General features: G+C 35.4%; 1 long non-coding RNA gene across 2 annotated transcripts; it reads left to right on the forward strand.

The window, feature by feature from the left end:
- Window positions 1-2,090: 2,090 nt before the first annotated feature.
- Window positions 2,091-5,312, forward strand: LOC148844178 (uncharacterized). Of its 2 annotated transcripts, none has more exons than XR_016103133.1 (3): window positions 2,091-2,477; window positions 2,690-4,326; window positions 4,473-5,312. It is a non-coding gene; the product is annotated as an uncharacterized LOC148844178 (long non-coding RNA). The 2 variants fall into 2 exon arrangements; XR_016103134.1 differs by having other exon boundaries at window positions 2,105-2,477; window positions 2,604-4,326.
- Window positions 5,313-6,073: the final 761 nt, after the last annotated feature.

The following is a 6,073-nucleotide window of genomic DNA, read 5'->3' on the forward strand; positions in this document are numbered from 1 at the left end:
AAATTATTAAAGTTCACTGAAAATTAATGAAAAAAATACTGGAAATACGGAAAATGCAAAAAAATTCTGAAAATTAATTTAAGACTATTAATATGGAAATATCGAAAATCCTTTTGATCTTTTTTGTTATAAAATATAGCACTAAAAATAATTATTTTACTAAATTACTAAGTTACTAAATTATTTGTAGAACAAATTATTAAAATAAATATTAACTATTTTAAACAACATTGCATTCCTTTTAATATTTATCAGTTTTTGTTGTCTTATTTTCCCATGACAAAGCCCGTGCATCACACGGGTCCCCTGTTAATAAATACTGTTATTAAAGCTGTTAATAATTACTGATAAATACCATGAAATGTTTTTAATATTTCTTTATTTCCTATTTTATGTTTTTGTGGCTTATTTTGCTTACTGAATCTTATTGAAAAAGTATATATATATATATATATATATATATATATATATATATATATATATATATTAATTCATATTTTTAGTAATTACTTTAAAGTCAACTAAGAATTAATTCAAAATGAAAATTATTGAAAAATGATTAACATAATAGAACATTCTAAAAAATTACTGCTTTTTAATCATAACAACCATAAATTGTTAAAATTAATTACTTGATTTATAATAAAAAATATAACATTATTAAAAAAATTTAAACAATAATAAACTTAGCATAATATCATAACTTAGATTATGCATCAATAACAATTAACCAAAAAAATAAAATTTAATAAAAGATAAATTATTAATATAAACACAATTTAAATTTTATTTTAAAATAATAAAAAATAAACACAAGAAGTCAGATTCAGTATGGATTGCCTTCACCCTACCCAAGGACCCTAGTTTTTGACATCATCGAGCTCTTAGCCTCTCTAGCCATGTCACCCTGCCTCCCATTTCACCACCTATAATAAATGCAAAAACTTCCCAAACATTAAATGTATAGGATATTAAAATAATTAAAATATTAGTTTATTTGAATATTTTTAGTAATTAATTATTCATATGAAATTATAGTAATACCCTTTATATGTGTGGGGTATTATGACCTGATGAACCAAGTGAGCCAAACTTGCTCCCAATTAGGGTTGAATAATAAAAAATCTAATCTCACCTACACCCTAATAAGCCTCACCTTAACTTGACCATGTAGAGGTTAGTCAAGGTCAAATTTATTATTTAACTTATCCACTTGGCATCCCTATATGAAATTAGACACTCTCACTGATTTTTCTATTTGGATTGTGGCCCAAACAACTAAACATAACTCAAACATGTAATAAGGCCATGCATAGGGCCGCCTTTCTAATTCAATTTTGCATAACAAGGCCATACAATGCAGGGGTCCCAACTTGTATCAACTAGAAATGTGATAGGGCTCTTTCTTTAAACCCCTTTTATTGCTTTCCCCTTAGCGCTCTCTCTCTCTCTCTCTCTCCATATTCCTCTATTCCCATGGGAAGTAGAGTCACATCCTTGGGCTTCTCTTATGGATACACTTCTTATAAATTTCCTTTTTTTTTATTCTTTCTTGGTTAAATATAGTAAGCCAAGCCATTACCCTTTCTCTACATTACTCTCCCTTCCAATTGGAAGTAGAGGCACATTTGTTGGCTTCTCCTTTATTCTCTCTTTCAATCTTTCTCGGTTAGATACAATTATTGGAAGTCTTCACACATTGCATGAATGAAAACGGAAATATAGCAAAGATAGGAAACCTCCCAGCCCTCTCACTTGTCCATGTCAGCCGGACTTTTATCTCTTTTCTCTTTGGAAAGTCAAGCCAATAGTGAGATCAGCTTCAATGCTCACAAGACCGTGCTCACACTATTCACACAATTTTTTACATTCGTGCATTGGGAATATCTCCATATTCGCATGTTTTTTATAGGAAGATATTCCTAATTCAAGGCTGCAATGGACTGTGAATGATGTGAACACGGTCTTGTGAGGATTGAAGCCAATTTCCCTAATAGTTGTCCAAGAAAGTGTAGTAAATTTGGAAATTAAGAAAAAGCTTCATATGGTTTCTCTCTCTTCTTAATCCATAATTCCTTATTTTTAGAAGCATAATTGCTATGGACTCTCTCTCTCCCTTCCTAAACCAAATCCTCTCCCCAAAATCATTGCTTTTTCCATACAAAACAAGAACAAGAGTAGCTCATCTCTTATTCGTGAAGATGGTTTGATTAAAATCATCTAATGGTATGCTCTCAAGTTCATTTCCTATGAATAGAGAGGGAGGAGGACAGAGCAGCTCGGACCCTTTGATGTTGATGTAGCTACGTTTAGGTTTTCCCTATGATGTGTTGCATAGAGCCTAGAGAATGATTAAGACTGTTTCTTCTCTTCTTTCTAATTTTTTTTCTTTGGTTCTTATGCCCGTGGTTACATATCTTTGCGGGACCTAAGCAGATGGTGTGTTTTCTTTTGCAACATCTTTTCTTCAAATCTAGGTATGTTCTCGTCTCCATCTCTATTTTCATCTCCATATTCTATCTCCATCCCAGTAAAGCATAATGTTCAAAACAGCAATAGATCTATTGTGTTCACGCTTTTGTCGCTGTCTCATGCTTTTGTAGAAATGAGAACAAAGTGTTGGAACAATCACCCGAAAGTGAGTGATATTATTTCTTTCTTTTCTTGTTTGAAATTTTTGTTGATTCAGAAATTGAGAACTCAAATCCAGAGATTTCCCGTTGTCTTCTTGGCCGAAAATAGTCATAAAGAAGTGGTGAACATCAAGAGCAGAGCCGATGAGTTTCATTTAGACAATGCCACAAGATAAAGTCGTTCTAGGATCTTCGTTGGTGAGAAAGAAGATAAAAAATGTAACGGATTCGATTTCGAGTGGAGACTAGTAGAAGCAGCTGAAAGTGTTAAAGGATCCCAAGAACTATGAAGAGTTTGCTTCGATGAATAAGAATTTGAAGATTTTAGAATGCTCCAAGAAGATTCAAAACGGAGATCCTTTGACCAGAAAATATTTTGAAACCTTTAAGAAGGCTGCTATTGGTTTGTAGGAGACTTACAAAGAGAGGTAGAGGTAGAAAGTCTTGTTAAAACATTTTCTCTTAACTTTGGTTGGCGTGCTTTTTGCTTGGGTACTTGCTTGTGTCCTATTTGGGACTGGGCTTTAGGTTGGGCTGGTTTGGCTGGGTTTTTTTTTGGGCCCACTTATAGTGGTAACTTAAAGAGAATTGTCTCCTATGTGATTGGCATCCTTGGTAACATTGGCAGGCATGAAGCTGAGTGTATCAAGAGAATTGTTAAAAAGGTTTTGACAGAATTGAAACCAATGCAATTGGAAGTGCCAAGTACTCAGTTGGAATGGATTCTCGTCTAAAATTCATGACTTCGTTAATGAATGCCAAATTAGATAAATCTAGCATCATGGGCATCTGTGGTATGGGGGGAATTGGGAAGACAACCATTTCCAAGGCCATCTATAACTCTCTCTATCACAAGTTTGAAGGTAGCAGCTTTCTTACAAATGTTAGAGAGGATTCAGGGAAGAAGAATGGACTGGTCAATTTACAAAAAACATATGCTTTCTGGTATTTTCAAAGAAGATCTAAGTAAAATGCGGATATTTGGTGTTGATAATGGAGCAAGTGTTATCAAAAAGAGATTGAAGTATAAATAGGTTCTTATTGTTCTCGATGATGTTGACCATTTAAACCAAATAAATGCATTAGCTGGAGAGTCCAATTGGTTTGGCTTGGGAAGTAAAATTATCATAACAACTAGAGATGAACATTTGCTGTTGGCATGTGGGCTTAGCAAGGATGAGATATCCAAGGTTCAAGAGATGAACAATGAGGAATCGCTCCAGCTCCTCTTTGCATGCATTCAAGGAAGACCATCCAAGAGAAGAGTATATAGAGATCTCAAAGAATATAGTTGAATATGCCAAAGGGCTACCGTTAGCTCTTGAAGTTTTGAAGGAATTAAGAGAAATTCCTAATGAGGAGATACAATCAAAATTAAGAATAAGTTATGATGCACTATATATACAAGCAAAAATACAGGAATATATTCCCTGACATTACATTTTTTTTTTTTGTTGGAATGGACAAAGACTATGTAAGCATAATCCTAGAGGGTTGTGGGTTCCACCCAGAAATTGGAATTGCTGTCCTCATCGATAAGTGTCTTGTTTCAATCAATAAAGAGAACAAACTCATGATGCATGATTTACTTAGAGACATGGGAAGACAAGTACGTAGTTCGTGAAGAATCTCTTAAGGACCCAGGAGATTGTGGTCTCATGAGGATGTCCATGACATATTAACAAAGAATAAGGTTGGTGTTTTAATTGTTATTTGAATGACCATTGGTAAATAAAACAAAGAAAAGAAACATGGAGAGTATGATTTGACTGTTTAATTTGCAGGAAATAGCTTCCAAAGTTATGTTCTCTTATACTTATCAAAGATTATTTGTTGCAGGGTACCAGGAAAATTGAAGGGCTCATGATAAATTTGACTACTTGTTGTGAATTTGGAGGCCTGTAGAGAACTATCAGATATCTTCCCAGCAGCATTTGTAAATTGACATCTCTTGAAAAGCTTATTCTACCCTACTGTTCAAATTTTGCAAGGATGCCACATGAATTGTCGGAGATGCAACGCTCAACAGAGATAAAAGAATTTGCAACTTCTATACAATCTCATACTTCATCTTCAGATTCAAGTGATGTTGTCGTCTGCTTTTCATTGGATTCATTCCCATGTTTTCATCGAAAAACATCGGCCCCAAGTGATCGCATGGTCTACAATTTGTCAGCTTTTACGGTTCCTAGTGATATTGGGCATTTGTCATCACTAGTTGAGTTGGATTTAAGCTACAATGCTTTTCGCAGATTACCAAACAACATTAGTGGCCTTTCTAGGCTTAAAATCCTGGAGTTGTCTGGATGTGGAAATCTTGAATCACTCCCGAAGCTTCCGTCAAGTTTGGAGGCCTTTGTATGCATGGGGTTGCACATCATTAGAAGAATTTCCATCTCCTGATCAGTGCTTATCCTCATTAGTAACATTGTTCTAACAGATGGCAAAATTTGTTACTTACCAGACAACATCAGTTGCTCTTCACAACTCACTACCCTTGTGCTAAGTGATAATACAAGGCTGAAGTCACTGGCAGAGCTTCCTTGCAGTTTACAATATTTGATTGCAGATGGTTGCACATCGATGGAAAGAATACCAAACTTGTCAAACAATTCCAACTTAGTGGCATTGAAGCTTCGTGGTTGCAACAAGCTAGTTGAGATTCAAGGCTTGGAGAAATTTGGCAGATGGTTTTCTAAACAATCTCTTACAGGTCTCTCTCTCTCTCTCTCTCTCTCTCTCTCCTATTTTACTATTATTATCATCACATTTTTGTTGTTGTTGTTAAACATTACTACGGCTTTCATGGAACAGGGGTTGTTTAAAGGTGCTAAACTTGATATCTACCTACCAAGGAGCAATGTTGTATCATTGTTCGATGATTTAAAGGAGGGGAATTCAGCACCTTTCGAGGTGTCTTCGTATCATAAGATTCAAGGATTGATTGCGTGTGCTATCTATGAAATTCGCGATATTGATTCATGTGATCGTTGGGTGCCAGAAAGCTTAACACCTGAATATTGGGAAGAAATAAGGGAGGAGTGGGAATGGCATCTACACGGAACAAAGGGTGAGGATGAAATGTGGTTGGGGTATAGACCATGCATTGACTTGGAGTATAAGTCCGAATCTACGTCTACGGCATTGGAAGGCCTAAATCGAATGCTTGTTTATGAAAAGTCAGGGCCCATTAGGACTCCCACTTGGATGGGACTGTGTTACAGAGTCAAGTTGAAGCAGTGTGGGATCCATTTAGTCTATGATGATCTCGTAGAGGTAGAGTAGAACAATTCAGCGACTCCCGGTGAAAAACACAAGGCATTTACACAATATCGGGTTCGGGCCCATCCAGAGATTATCAACCCGAGCCCACCCAAATTGTTGTTGCCCTTTGTGATGAGTGATGACCTATATGCATGCGGCATGCCAGTAAAAATAGG

The sequence above is a fragment of the Nelumbo lutea genome, chromosome 8 (assembly GCF_056320005.1).
Source record: "Nelumbo lutea isolate HS-2025 chromosome 8, American lotus-T2T, whole genome shotgun sequence".
Classification (NCBI taxonomy): Eukaryota; Viridiplantae; Streptophyta; class Magnoliopsida; order Proteales; family Nelumbonaceae; genus Nelumbo; species Nelumbo lutea.